At 40.1% G+C, this 13,786-nt stretch overlaps 1 protein-coding gene and 1 non-coding gene across 3 annotated transcripts in view; both read right to left on the bottom strand.

The window, feature by feature from the left end:
• The window catches only part of Mcc (MCC regulator of Wnt signaling pathway), a 450,812-nt gene that overhangs the window by 226,697 nt on the left and 210,329 nt on the right, over positions 1-13,786 (bottom strand). The window lies entirely within an intron of this gene.
• LOC120885990 (small nucleolar RNA SNORA70) lies at positions 3,880-4,008 on the bottom strand. Its single transcript, XR_005728774.2, has one exon. It is a non-coding gene; the product is annotated as a small nucleolar RNA SNORA70 (small nucleolar RNA).

Genomic DNA, 13,786 nt, shown 5'->3' with positions numbered 1-13,786 from the left:
GTTAAGCACCCCTGAGTTCAATCCCTGGTACAAAAAAAAAAAAAAACTCCAGCTAAATTTGATTTCCCAGCCTCCTTTGCAACTTGATCACAGAGCCAAGGAGATGTAGGCCAAAGTCCTTTGGGGAATTATTCATTTGTGAATAAAAGGCCATGTCTTGATAAGAATAAAGCTTTGCCCTATCCTTTCCCTGTTTTTCCTGCCATTCTGTGTTGAGAATAAAAACCACACATTAAGAATGATTGGACTGGGCTGGGGATGTGGCTCACCTGGCATGCGTGCAGCCCTGGTTCAATCCTCAGCACCACATACAAAACAAAGATGTTATGTCCGCCGATAACTAAAACAAAATAAACAATTAAAAAAAATCTCTCTCTCTCTCTCTTTAAAAAAAAAAAAGAATGATAGGACTGAGGCTGGGGATGTGGCTCAAGTGTTAGCACGTTTGCCTGGCATGCGTGGGGCACTGGGTTTGATCCTCAGCACCACATAAAAATAAAATAAAGATGTTGTGTCCACCGGAAACTAAAAAATAAATATTAAAAAAAAATTCTCTCTCTCTCTTAAAAAAAAAAAGAATGATAGGACTGGAGGGCAGAAGTTCCAAAATGATCTCTATGTGTGCCTACTGCAGCTTTCGATGAATTTCAGCTTAGAAAATTAACACCTTATAAACTTAACAGTTTAGTTGCCTATTTTTTAAATTGTTTGGCGGAATACATTCCCAACCAAGAAGGAATTATTTTCTCATTTTGAATAAAGCCCAGTTTGAGTTGAATTTCTGACATCAGCAAGTGAGAAAGACTAACTAAATACTTACCTTCTTCTTCTTCACTCTGCTCCAGAGAACAGTAACCCACTAAGGACTAAGTCTTCACCTTCAGCCTCAAGAGGAGTACGATGTGGAGGACCCCACAGAACTCTCATTTAAACACTTAATTGGCCTCAAACACAGCTAATCCCCATATTGCTGAATGGGATACCAGGCTAAAGATATGCTGCATCTGCCCTCCCAGGCCCCAGTACAATGGGGCAGAGAGTTTACAAACAAAGTGCTGTCTGAGTGTGGCACTGTGTTATGCAAGCACAGCTAAGGGAATAATTCAGATTGATTCAGTAACAATTTAAAACTCAGTCAAATTTTAAAATTTGAAACAGCTTATTTGGCCTGATTTAGTCACATCAACATCTTATCCACCCGTCAATTCTGAATTATTCACTGAACAATGGCAGAGATGAGCCAACACATTTGCCTTGAATGAATTTATATTTTAAACTGGGTGTGTCTATTGTTCTGGGAATTCACCACACCCCAAACAAACTGACTCCAAATCAAAGGTCCTGATTCAAGAGAAACCAGCTTGTCCTTTGGCTGTGCTAACCCTGTCTCTTTAGTAGGAGTCCCATTCTTCTGTCTCTGCCTTCAGTAGAGGAGTTCCAATCTCTGCAAGAGCACTGATTGACAGCAGCACCACTCTTACTGAACCAAAGACCATTCTCACCACAGCACAGCATGTTTTTTTTTTGTTGTTGTTGTTGCTGTTGTTTTCATTTTTGGTTTTTGGTACAGGAGACTGAACCCAGAGGTACTTAATCACTGAGCTGCATCCCCGGCCCATTTTTACTTATTTATTTTTTTATTTTGAGACAGAGTCTTGCTAAGTAGCTTAGGGCCTAAGTTGCTGAGGCTGGCTTTGAACCTGTGATCCTTCTACCTCAGCCTTCACAGCCACTGAGACTGCAGTTATGCACCAATGTTTCATTCTTAAACAAGATTAGGTGGGTACCTACTAAGTCAGATATAGTACATATATTAGAAAATAAGATAGCCACCACCAAAGAGCTTATGTCTAGTGAGGTCAATGGCAGAAGTAGAGAGTTCAGACAGCTATCACCAAGCTATCACAATGCTTTATACCGAGCTCTAGAAAGGGGAAATTAAAGTACTATGAAAATAAAGATTAGGAACTTCTAGAGTGATAAGGGAAAGAGCCCTAGGGCAGGGGGCGGGGAATGGGTATAGTAGGAATGGATTCATCATAGGAAACAGAATATGAGAAGGGTTTAAAAATATATAGATAGACACACACATACACACGCACATTTAGTTGTAGACACACACTACACCTTTATTTATTTTTATGTGGTGCTGAGAATTGAACCCAGCCCTTCACATGTGCTAGGCAAGTGCTCTACCACTGAGCCCCAGCCCCATGTGAACGTTTTGAGGTGAGACCCAACATGGCATATTCAAAAAACCTTACGAGTTCAAATCAGTGAACTTGTCTACCTGTACTGTAGATGGCTGTACCATTGACTGAACTGACTGGAGTGATAAGGAATATTGTGAATGCATTCCAGGACATGTTGAGTTTGGGATGCCCGTGAGAGAGCCAAACAGGATTCCAGCAGGTAGACACTTAGGTTAAGAGCTGTACCATCCCCGCAGACACCGCCCCCACTCTCAACCGGTCACACACAGTTGCTGTAGCCTCAACTCTGAGAAGAGTCATTATGGCCTTCAAATCTGGGTTAATGCCATTTTTTGCTTTATTTCTATACCATATCTGCTTTTTTTGCTTGCTTTGCAGAAAATGCCATGAAGCAAAACCCAGAAACCAGCCTGAGAGCTAAATTATACTTCCTTGAGTTCTCCCAAGGTGACATATTTCAATTCAGATCTTCATAGGAGTAGGTCCCCTGGGAGAAGGTCTGAGTGGTTACCAACTGTTTATCCTGCTTCGTTAACCCATGGCCTGCACCAAGTGGTTGTCACAAATTCATCTCATTTTTCCCTTTCCCCTCTATCTTGTCAGGGAAAATTAGTGGAGGTTTGCAGCATTGCAATATATAGGCAGCTGGAGATTTGTGGGCCAAGTATGCTCAATTTAAAGGTTCATGGACCACTGGAGTATACTCAGGTGACATTTCCAGTCTTCCTGACCTGGTATGGTGTGTGGGACCAGAGTTCAGACTAATGACAGATTTGCAAATTAGCACTGAGGCTGTGACCAACTCTAAGCAACCTTCAAGAGTATAGGGAATTTGAAAAAAGAATTCAAAGCTAGAACCTCAAGGACCTCAGCAACAGTGAGACAGAGGAAGAGGAGGCTAAGACAAGACAAGACCTCAGCAATGAAAGTCAAGGTCAGATGAGGGAATAGTCAACAGACTGACCTAGTGTGCAGAGTTCAAGGTCAGATGAGGGAACAGACAACAGACTGACCTAGTGTGCAGAGTTCAGTGAGAAAGGGAGTAAGAAGTAGGTTTAATAAGAAGAGGTCTGGATGATGTTGGAGAGAGAAGTAGGTTAAGAAAGAAAAGTGAAGACTCAGAAGGCACAGAAAGTCCTTCATTAGTTGGCAATAAAGAAGGTATAGGGAAGGGGGAGAAAGCAGGAGTTAGGGACATGTGTGTTTAAAGAGTTTTAAATACATTTATTTAAAGACTGTTGGGAAGGAATCCATAAAGCAGGAAGTCAGAGCATGTGCTAAAATTAAGAGACGTGATCAGGTATAAAGTTTTTGTTGGAATTGATTTTAGTGGGCTTTTTCTCTTTTCTTTTTGGATAGGAAGTAGGATTTACTGGTGACATGAATGAAGAGCCCTCATGAGTGCAGGGCTAGCCACTTGTCTAGGGAACCGGGACTGGGGATGCGTTTAATCTCACAGACATCCAGGATGAGCTGCTTCTCAGCCATCATGTCTTCATATCCATCCTCATTAAACTTGGGAAAGCCAAGTTTGACTGTGGATCTGCTGGCAACCAGGTAACTGGAACTTGACCCTACATAGGGCCTCAATTCCTGGTTCTGCAAGTGGTTTTTGAGCCTCCACTGGGAACAGCTGAGGTCACAAACATGAATGTCCACTGGAAATGGCTGTCTCCAGGTCCATAGGGAAACATATGCAAGCACCAGGTGGCACACAAGGCCACAGAGGCTGCAGTTTGCAAGGACTGCACACCTGGGCCCCTGGGGGTAAGGAGTCCAGTCAGACAGGATTTAAGTTTAACAAGAGTAAAGAAGATATCCAAAAACCACTGTGCTGAATGCAAAAGGGGTTTTTCTAGGGCAGTATTTTTTCAGTGAGCACAGGGTCCTGAAACCAATTTTCTTTTTGAAAGGGAGGAAATTTAAAAAAAAAAAAAAAAAAAGAAAAGAAATCAAAGTACATTGGATACCATAAAGGCAAAAATTTTATATAATAAAATTAATGTAACATGTTTATATGTATACTGAATCATGATGTAAAAATGTACTTTCTGTGAGTGACAGGCAAAATATTTGAAAACCAATAGGCTAAGATAAATAAAAGGAAACGAGAGCACTAAGAACTCCGGTGAGTTTGGAAACAGTTTTAGTTTGTGGTGGCATTACCCTACATAGCTATGATTTGTGCCTTACACCTGGCCTGGGTTAGAGGCAGTAATTAAGTTTAAAGCCTTCTGTTAAATGCTGTGACTCAAGGAGAGAACACATATAAAATACATAAAGTAATACATCTTATCACTTACTCTACTTAATTATGCTAATTAAAACTTTTAAAGTAATTTGACAGTAAATTAAGAGACTGTACAAGAAGAACAAGATCTGCACTACTCTGTTTGACCACATAATTATGCTTTTTGCTATCCATTAAAACTCTTAAGCTGAACAATCTTTAAGTGATCTATTCAACTTGTACATATATCTTGTGAAAAAAGGTTAAAGGTGATTTCTTTTAAAACCATCCACATTTTTACGATTTAAAATAGCAAAAGCAAGACAAAAAAAATACCACACAGCTCCATTACTGTTAAATCTCCTAACTGGAGGCAAATCGATTGTCTCTGAGAAAGGTATTCCTCGACCTCCAATGAAACCAGAGTGACTCCATTATAGAAAAGTGCATTTGTTTTCCATCCTCAACAAGAGATGCCCCATGGTTACAGATGAATCTCCACTAAAACAGCCAAAAACTGAGCGTTCTCCTCTTTCTCACTTAGCCAAGCACCATAGATTATTCAGGGATCAGATTGTCCTTCAATATCATTCAGCACCTAGCCAGGTGTAGTGGCCCATGCCTGTAATCCCAGCAGCTCAGGAAGCTGAGGCAGGAGGATTGCAAGTTCAAAGTCAGCCTCAGCAACTTAGCGAGACATTAAAGCAACTCAGTGAGACCCTGTCTCTAAATAAAATACAAAATAGGGCTGGAGATGTGGCTCAGTAGTCGAGTGCTTCTGAGTTCAATCCCTGGCACTCTCCCAACAGAAATTAAAAAACAAACAAACAAATATAACAATAACAACAAATACACACACACACACACACACACACACACACACATCATTCAGTCCTGATGTCTAATCCCACAAATCTACTTCCTGGTTTGAAGACAGCCTTTGAAAATATAAGAAGTCAGGTAATAGAGTCCATACACACTCCAGTCATTTAATAAACCCATTATCATTTGCCAAAGGAAAACAAAATTAATTGGAAAGCATTTTGCTCTTAATATGCTTCAAAAGTCATTTGCAAAGATAGCTGTGAAGCCATTTTATTTCTTTATCTCCAGTAATCAGATTAAACTTGGTGGGGGCAGGTGGGTAGGGACAAGCACATGCCTTTTATTTTCCCCTTGAGGACAATTCCAACTCCTATAAGTTAATTTTCATCATAATGAAAGTGAAGCTATTTTATGTGTGTGAAACTGTTATAGACACCACAAAATACAATCTTTTGCTCAGGTAAACATTAATTTCTAGGAAAAGAAGCTCAATATATATATATTAATTCTAACCATAAAATGACTTTAAAAAAGTGAAAAAGATAATTTTTGATTAATGTATATTATATTTCATGTGCCCTGAATTCATTACAAATTCAGGGGTAGAAACAGGAATCAACTGTTTGAGTTCTGAATAAAAAGAATCTAAACACAGTTCCTCTAACCTAGTAGTTTTCAAGTATTTTGGTCTCTATCTTCACATTCTTAAATTACTGAGGGCCTCAAAGAGTTTTTATGTTTGTTATATCTATCATATTCAAAGAAAATTTTAAAATACTCATTTATTCATTAAAAATTAAATAGATTTTTAAAATTTGATTTAAAATGATTTTTAAGTTACATATTAACTTAAATACTATTTGTGAAAAAGGAACTTAGTTTCTAAAAGATAAAAAATGAGTGAGAAGAATGGTGGTGGTGTGCATTTTTGCTAATCTTTTGAATTTCTGCCTTAAAAGAAAACAGTAGAGTCTCAGGCCTGTTTCTGCATGCAATCTGTTGTGATATGTCTTTTTGGCTGAAGTATGAGAAGAAATATGGCCTCACATAAATAAAGTTGGAAAGGTGGGACACTCCTTAATCCCAACTACTCAGAAGGCTGAGGCAGGAGGATCCCAAGTTCAAAAGCCAGCCTCTGTAACTCAGTGAGATCCTGTCTCAAAATAAAATAAAAAGAATTGGGAATGTAGCTCAGTGGTAATGGTCCCCTGGTGGGGGAAAAGAATGTCAATCTCTGACTCTGGGCACTTTATTGCAACTGCCACATTTGCTGTCAGGTAGAAAGGAAAAAAGTTAAAGATAACCATACTTGACTTGGGTTTTGTAAGAAAAGGTACCCTTATTCTGGATTGGCAACTGTTTATATGTAAGTCACTTTTTGAAAAAAAAATAATAATTTCTTTCTTGGTAGTAGATAGACACAATATCTTTATTTATAAGTGTTGGCGAGGATGTGGGAGAAAAGGCACACTCATACACTGCTGGTGGGACTGCAAATTGGTACAGCCAATATGGAAAGCGGTATGGAGATTTCTTGGAAAATTGGGAATGGAACCACCATTTGACCCAGCTATCCCTCTCCTCGGTCTATACTGAGGACTTAAGGACTTAAAAAACAGCATACTACAGGGACACAGCCACATCAATGTTTATAGCAGCACAATTCACAATAGCTAAACTGTGGAATCGAACTAGATGCCCTTCAATAGATGAATGGATAAAAAAAAATGTGGCATATATACACAATGGAATATTACTCATCAATAAAAGAGAATAAAATCATGGCATTTGCAGGTAAATGGATGGAATTAGAGAAGACAATGCTAAGTGAAGTTAACCAATCCCAAAAAAACAAATGCCAAATGTTTTCTTTGATATAAGGAGGCCGATTCATAGTGGGGTAGGGAGCGAGAGCATGGGAGGAATAGACTAACTCTAGATAGGGCAGATGGGTGGGAGGGGAAGGGAGGGGCATGGGGTTATTAATGATGGTGGAATGTGATGGACATTATTATCCAAAGTACAGGTATGAAGACACAAATTGGTGTGAATATACTGTGTATACAACCAGAGATATGAAAAATTGTGCTCTATATGTGTAATAAGAATTGTGATGCATCCCGCTATCATATATAAATAAAAAATTTTTAAAAAGAATTTCCATTTTGGTAGTAGATAGACACAATATTTTTATTTTGTTTATTTATTTATTTATGTGGTGCTGGGGAGCGAACCCAGTGCCTCACATATGCTAGCACTCTACCAGAGCCACAAACCCAGTCCCTGTAAGTCACTTCTTAATGGAAACATCTTAGGTGAGCCCATGTTTTATGCCTTTGTCTTCTTGTTCATCTACCTCCATTCCTTTGTTGTTGTTGTTGTTGTTGTTTGGTCCCAGGGGTTGAATCCAGGGGGAACTAAACCACTGAGACACATCCCCAGCGTTTTTTAAATATTTTATTTAGAGACAGGGTCTCACTGAGTTGTGTAGGGCCTCAGCCGCTGGGATTACAGGCATGGGCAACGGTGCCTGGCACCACCATTCCTTTTAAAAGATGATACCCAATACCATCAGTTATTGTTTACTGAGTATTTAGGTGTAAATATTTATACACATCACCTTAAATCCCTATTATGGCTTGAAAAGCAGGGATGGCTCTCCTCTTTTTATTGAAATAAAGAAACTGAAGGCTAAGCATGGTGGCACACACCTATAATCCCAGTAACTCGGGAGGCCGAGTTGGGAGGATTGCAAACTCGAGGCAAGCCTCCGCAATTTGGCAAGACTTAATCTCAAAATTAAAAATAAGGAGTAGGGATGTGGCTCCCTGGTAAAGCATCCCTTGGTTCAATACCCAGTGTGAAAGAAAGCAAGAAAGCACACAAGCAAGGTAGCTGAAGGTCAAGTAACCAGTTCCAGTTAGCTTGTAAGTAGCATGACTAAAATCTAAACACAGGTTTGGCACTAAAGTATGATTTTCAAACTTTAGTATGTCACCTGAAGGGCCTGTTGAAAAAAAAAAAAATACTGAGCTCCACACCCTGATTCCTAGAATTGGGCCCAATAATTTGCATTTCTAACAAGCTCCCATTTGATGCTAATAGTGCTAGTCAAACTTTGAGAATCACCACTCTCACCCGATGAGCCAACGTGGCCTTGCGGAGGATTTGAAGCATATGTAGAAAGCAAATGAAGGCTAACAGCCACAGAATTATTCAAGGGGAGTCAAAAGGTTGAAATTCCGATACATTTTTCAATTTGAGAAATCCTTTTCCCTACTTGGATATTTTTCTACTCTCAATAGATGCCCTTCAAGAAAACCTATTTTGGGCTTTGGTTTTCTTCCTAGTATCAACAGCAAGTCTGAAGAGTCACCATCAGTGTCCCATTATCATCCTCATAGAGAAATGCTGGTTAAGAAGCAGAAGTCCTCCTTTCTTTACCTTTTAGAGGGACAGTGTTCTCAAGACTGACTTTAAGAAGTAGAGAGGCTGCATTTCTCCTAAGCAAACCCAACAGTTCCGTAGCATCGGCTGGAGTTAGAGAAGGCAGACAGTTTTCCAACTGGACTAGTCAGGAAAGATTGCAGCTACATCTAAGTGACTGTGATGGAAAGAACCCTTAATGGGAATGGAAGCTGAAGGCAGAAGACAAGGACATGGAACATACAAGAGGAGACATCTCAGGACATTAACTCTGGATCAGATACTGGCTACCATACGAAAGAATCATAGCTATGTTGCTATGGACTAATCCGTATGGCCCTGATTCACTTGGACAGTGGAAGAGCGATGGGTTCAATGTAACCTCCACCTGGGAAGCTGCAAAATTGGCCCTGTTAAAAACACGGCTCTTTCCAATTGTTTAAAACTCTCCTACTGAGATGCACGCATTTGCAGCAACATTTCATTTCTCAGAGTAACATAACTTTCAAGGACAGGGCAAAAAGATTGCAATAATTTTATTTCAGGGAATCCACTCTAGAAAGTAAAAGCTGTAATAGAGCTATTACCTAAGGGGGTTATCTCCAGGAGCATCTTAATTTTCCTGAGACATTTATAGTGTGGCAGAAGACGGCAGGACTCTCGCATACCAATTCCACACAGATCAAGACACAGAACACTTCAGCACAGGAAGGCAGGAGCAACTGAAGGGAATTTTAAAAGGGAGGAAAGAAAACCAGTGGGTTATATTTAAAAGGAAGAAGGAAAATAGAGAAAAACAACCTGGCCAAACTTACTTAGCCCAAGTCATTCATTGCACTGGGTCCTTTAATTCTTCATTGTATAGGAAAGTCTTAAAATGAAAGAGGCAGTAGCTATCTGTGCATTTTGGAAACTAAAACCAAGTGATTCTCGAGGATGTGACTTTTCAGTATTTGAGAGAGTCCATGAGGGAAACACCCAGTAGAACTGCTTGATTGGCAAGGAGGTGGAGAACCTGGAGCCCCGCTACAGCACTAGTGAGGACACAAAATGATACAACCACTTTGGAAAGCAGTTTTGGAGTTCCTTAAAAAGTTAAATATATGCTTTCTATATGATCCTATTTCCATATGACCTAATCCTGGAAACTTAACCCAAGAGAAATGAAAGTATAACCTAATAAGGCCTGTACACATACATGAATAATAGCTTTCACTTGTGACATCTAAAATCTGAAAATGATTCAAACACCCATCGACAGACAACAAAGAAACTGTGGGAATGAATCGTAAAATATTTTCATCCAAGAAGCCAGACAGAAAAAAAAAAGCACTTAAGATTACATTTATATAAAATTCAGTGAAATGCAAGCAAATGTATAATAACAGAAGGCAGATCAGTGATTGTTGGAAAGAGGACAGAGAGAGATGGAATTTGTGGGTGGTGGGGATGGACACTGTTCATTATCTTGATTGTAATAATGGTTTCATATGTACATACCTATAACAAAACTTCTTGAACAGCATACCTTAAATATGTACAGTTCTCTCTACATCCATCATACTTAAAATAAGTATGCCATTTAAAAAAAACAATGACTTTTATCTTTCAACTACAGAGAAGGGGAAGGTACACATTTCAGTGGCTAAATTATAGATCAGAAAATTAAAACTCTATAATTCTAATTTGGGCTTCACACAAAGTATTACACAAAATTCCAGGAGACTTGTCTATTTAAATGTGGAAACTGTATCTGGTCTTCACCTCCTTGATTCAATAAGCAGAGGGTCTCAGGCATGGGTCAAGCACCTGAAGACTAACCTACGAATTACTAGCTTCCACACTGAAAACCAGCTCATTGAAACTAAAATCTGTCCTTTATCTCGCTGTTTAGGTGGAATACCAGTCAACTGTCTTTGGTCCCAGGGGACCAAATGAAAAGGTTAACACATTCCGTGGACACGCTCAGTGAAAACTGTTTTTACCCACTTTGGCCATCATAAAAGCAATGGGTTGAGATCTGCAAACCACAGTCAGGGGTCCAAATCCACCTGCCACCTTCATTTGTATAGCCTACTAGTTAAGAAGGGTTTTCACATCTTTAAATGATTTAAAAAATCAAAAGGACCTCATGCCATTTAAAACTCACATGGAATTCAAATTCTAGCATCTGTAAATAGAGCTGTGTTAGAGCACGGCTACATGCAAAGGTTGGCATGCTGTCCATGACCCTGTACCCTACGATGACAGAGCTCATTAGTTGTGATGATCAAATGACACACAGAGCTTAAAAGACATACTCTGTGGCCCTTTACAGAAAGTTGGCCTGCCCCCTGCTCTGTGCCCAAGTCTTGTATACCCAAGTCTTGTATGCTTGAGACTCTTAGAAAATTAACCCTAGAAATAGACCATTGTACTGAAAAGCAGCACTGTAGTTGTTTTATCCCATCCCAACCTGGAATCCTTAACAAATGCTAATTCTTCTAGTGTAGAACAAGGCAAAGATGTCATAGAATTTGCCTCTGCCACAATGTCTGACCTCAGGGACCTATATAGCAGCTTCCTCTGTGGGGCCACATTTTCAACGACTCAGCCTGCTACTTATGTCCTATACTCTGCTTTCTAATAGGGCCTCATAGCAGTCCTAAAAATTCTGAGGTTTCTTGTCACTACTACATTGGGGCATGTTTGGTTGCAAATTCCCAAAGTCACTTGAGATAGTTTAAGCAAAACAGTGAACACACTTCCTTTTCATTAGTTGTAAGTACTTGGGGGTCTCTGGAACTTGAAGGGTAGCATTTGGGAACACTCTGCCCCTCTCCTTTCTTCCTCTCTCACTGAAGACCAAGCCCCTAGTTCAGACCCCAATAGGGTTTACACTTTCCGAGTTTCATAGATGAGGAGTCTAAATATCCAGGAGACAGGTCAAGTTCACAGTGAAAACAAGAGCAAAAGGCAGTTTCCAGAAAATAAGGAGCAGGGATGTGGGTAGGCCATACTCCAATATCCACTTTGCCTGCCATAATGCAGAAAGGGAGGGCAAGCTGTACAGACTCAGGAAGAGAGGGGAAGCCTCCTTCCAAAACAAGCTTACCAAGGGCTTCACAGCATGCAGCAGTCTCATGGCTCTGACTTCAACACATACCAAGGCCTAGTTCCTGAGCCAGGAAAAACTGATGCTCCTTTTTTATGGTTCTTCCAAAAATTTTTTCATTTTTTTTTAAAGTAAGTGAAATAAAGGTATTATGTCCAACTACAACTAAAAAATACATATTTTTTAAAAAATTCAATTTTTGGTCTGAGCTCAGGTCACCCTCTACCTTCAACTACTTTTTATTTTTTGCTTGTTTCTGCATTCCCTTCTTAACACACACACACACACACACACACACACACACACACACACACACACACAAAATCACCACTGCCAAAGAATCTCCAACACTTCTGAAAAACCCTATTCAGGAAATAAATTCAGACTAGATATTTACTTTCCCCAAGTGGAACTCTCCATGTTTACCCAGTGACAATCAATAATAACACCTTTCACATTCGTTTGGTACTCCTTACAAATGCAGCCAGTCAGTACCTGGGCTGTCCTCGGGGAAATTCCCAGCAGGTTTACTTGGGAAAGGGATAAGCAGCAGATGGGACAGTGCCACTCCCTTCCATTTAAAAGCCCCTTGGCCCATGTCAGCCTTTTCCTGTACCTTGTTGCTTACAAAGGGATCCTCAGTAATCCAGCAAGGGAAATGCCTACAGCCTGAAGAGATCAGGTCATGGAATCAGGTGCGGCAGGATCCAGGTCACATTTCAAGCCCAGAGCACTTTGTTTTCTTTCTTTTTGTTTTTTAAATGAGAGCCTGAGTTACTGACCAGTTAGCATGTGGCCTTCAGCCAATAATAAATTGGGTCAGAGAAATCCTGCACAGGCATGACTTGGCCAACAGTTAGCTAATTAAGAGAACTGAGCAATGATCACATTATTAAACCATTTCAGTAGAACAGGTTTAACACTCCTTTGTAACCTAGGGCCCTAGGGCTCCAGTTACACCCTGAGAATTCTCTCTCAAAAAAAGCTATTAAAATGATTTCTGTATCTATAGGTAACATCTTAATAATAAAAAAAGATAATGTCTGCTGAAAAAATAATTGATCTTCAAGTAGAATGAAAAAAGTGGAATGGATGAAGAATGAACACACCTAAGACCAGCTTCATCTTTGACTCCCTTCCACTCCCTTCTTTCCCAATGTTTCTCACTGACCGAATTCTGCCACTTTTACAGCCAAAACTTCTTCCATCTTCATCTAGGCTTTATTTCTATGAACCTGGGTTACTAAAACAACCCCTTAACTCTCCTTCCTCATTACCACAGCTCTAGTCTCTTCCCTATCCAAACAGTCCTACCCGACCTGTCCAAAGCTCTTCCACCAATCACGTTCCCTTGCACCTTTCGCCTGCAGCGGTCCCTCCTAGAGCAGCTGGTGTTGGGACCTACCTCAGCACGGAAAACACCCAAGCCATCCAGCAGTCTCACCTGGTCATGCTTGATGACTCCCACACACACTCTCCTTGGATCTCTCTCAGGTACACAGCACCAGCACCAGCAGAAATCCTTTCTTCCTGTTATAAGAAAACCTTCAGATGTTCTTCCTTCCTCAACTTCCCTTGATGATTCCAGACCATGTTTCTCAGAACTGTAACCGTAGCCTGACTCAAGTACTTAATACTTAGATAATATGAGAAGTCAACTTAGTGTCCTGCCTCCCAGGACCAAAATGCAGCTACAGTGGCCAGACAAGGTTATGTCTTCTGTGACTCTTATCCATCCACTAAGTATAGGATACTGTTACACAAGATGTCACTCTATTTATCAACTATTAAAGAAGATCATGAGCTCCTAGAAATACTAGCTCACCATTTGATATCTGTATAATATTCCTGCTACTGTTTGAATATGGCTTGTGTTCCCCAAGGGTCCACTGTGATTAAAGGCTTGGTTCTCCTGAATGGCATTATTGGAGGTGGTAGTGGAAGCTTTGGGAGGTGGAGCCTGGTGGTGTGTTTAAGTTCATTGAGGTGAGGATTTTC

The sequence above is a fragment of the Ictidomys tridecemlineatus genome, chromosome 1, assembly GCF_052094955.1.
Source record: "Ictidomys tridecemlineatus isolate mIctTri1 chromosome 1, mIctTri1.hap1, whole genome shotgun sequence".
In the NCBI taxonomy this organism is placed as follows: domain Eukaryota; kingdom Metazoa; phylum Chordata; class Mammalia; order Rodentia; family Sciuridae; genus Ictidomys; species Ictidomys tridecemlineatus.
Note: the sequence above shows the minus strand (reverse complement) of the source record. Positions and strands in the feature narration are given on the sequence as shown.